Below are 1,947 nucleotides of genomic sequence, written 5' to 3'. Positions count from 1 at the left end.
ATTATTATTGTTGTTGTTGTTGTTGTTGTTATTATTATTATTATTATTATTATTATTATTATTATTATTATTATTCCCCTCCACTTGCAAATGCCCCAGCTCACTTAGCTATAAATTTCATGCTTGTTTTCATTTTAGTAGAACAATCATCAAAAATCAGCAGCACAATGTCTATTCCATATTGAGATTGATACCATACTCATACATGTTGTTGGAAGAAAAATCAGGGCTCGTTTTCCCGCCGGGAGAACACACAGGAGAAGAGATATGCCGCCATAGAAATCAAAAAGTCGAAGCCAGCTGCTCGGAAGGAGCTTTATTTACAACGGCTGATGTCCAACTTTGTAGCCCTATGCATTTCTTCCTGAAAAACCTGTGCTTTTTGGATATTTGCTACTTTTCAGTCATCACTCCAAAAGCTATGTTGACCATTTCCTACAATGGCTGTGCAACTCAAATGTTCTTCTTTTCTCTGTTTTGAACCACAGAGGCTTTTTTCTTGGCTGTAATGGCATATGACTGATTCATTGCCATCTGTAGTCCACTGCTGTATCATATCATCATGTCAAAGAAAAGGTGTGTTTGCCTCCTATCCATCTCTTACTTTTTTGGTTTTATAAACTGCTGCATTCAGACTGGTTTTACATTCAGTCTGTCATTTTGTGGCTCACTTGTAATTGACCACTTCTTTTGTGATGTCCCGGCTGTCATGAAGATCTCCTGCTCTGTCACTTTTTGTGAATGAACTTGTGCTCCTTTCAGTGTGTGGCTTTATCATTGTGACCACAGCTATAGTAGTCCTAGTATCCTATGTTTATATTATTAGCACTATAATAAATATACCTTCTGTCAAATGAATACAAAAAGCTTTCTCAACTTATACCTCCCGTTTGATGGCATTTTGGGGGACAGTTTTTTTATGTATGCACAACCCGGGGCTTTGTCTTCTCCCAAACAAGGAAAAGTTGTATCACTGTTTTATACAGTTGTCATTTCAATGTCAAACCCCATAATCTACAGTTTAAGAAATAGAGAGGTTAAAAAAGCTCTGAGATGACAATTAAAGAAAATTGATACATAGCTTGTAACATATCTTTGTTAACTACTGACATTTGAATTACTGTTGATGTTTATATCTATATGTATGACACTATTTCATTTATTTATCAGATGCTGATTTTTCTGAAATAATTATAACCAGTGCTTTTTTTCTAAAAAAAAAAAAAGGTGCCGGAACTCACACACATCATACAACCCGCCTTGCCTACCCTACAAGGTTCCATCCAAAAAAGTTGCCGGAACTCCGTTCTGAGCGTTCTATGAGAAAAAAAGCCCTGATTATAACACAGGAACACACATACACACTTCTCAAACATGTATTTCAATAAAATTTAATTCTGGGTTTCATTCAAAAGAAGTACAGTAAGTGTGGTAGACCTCAGAGATTGTTTTCAGTCAGTGTGGATTAGGAGTGAGAAGTCTGACCTGCAACCCCTGCTTTGCATACTTCTTCAGAGTTCAATGCTTTCTCCTCTCCTGTTTAAGATGAAGCTGCTGGATGAGATCATTTGTCACCACTGAATGAATATCAGTATACTGATGATACTCAGTTGTGCTTCTCTAATCATGGTGAGTTAAGTGATGCTGTGTCTGCCCTTTCTTGGTGCCTGGAGGCTGCTGAGGTCCGAATGGGGAGAAATATGATGAAACTGAACCCTGCCAAGATGGAGTAGCTCTGGATTAGGGGATCTTTGGTTCTTGAAGAATTGCCATCTTTGGTCATGGATGGGATCAGACTGCTCCAGAACTACTGGAGTACAATCTGGAGATTCTCCTGGACTCACAACTTCTGCTCGAGGAGCAACTGGCAGGTCATGGCCAGGACGGCCTTTGCACAAATGCGAGTTGTGCACCAGTTACACTCATCCCAGGTTGATGCAGAGCTGA

The 1,947-nt window shown here is 38.8% G+C and overlaps 1 pseudogene; it reads left to right on the top strand.

Annotated features, from left to right (window-relative positions):
- Positions 1–352: 352 nt before the first annotated feature.
- On the top strand, positions 353–1,057 carry LOC107294853 (annotated as a pseudogene).
- The last annotated feature ends 890 nt before the right edge of the window (positions 1,058–1,947 follow it).

Source organism: Protobothrops mucrosquamatus, unplaced genomic scaffold (genome assembly GCF_001527695.2).
Source record: "Protobothrops mucrosquamatus isolate PMUCROS unplaced genomic scaffold, P.Mucros_1.0 scaffold2130, whole genome shotgun sequence".
In the NCBI taxonomy this organism is placed as follows: Eukaryota; Metazoa; Chordata; class Lepidosauria; order Squamata; family Viperidae; genus Protobothrops; species Protobothrops mucrosquamatus.
Note: the sequence above shows the minus strand (reverse complement) of the source record. Positions and strands in the feature narration are given on the sequence as shown.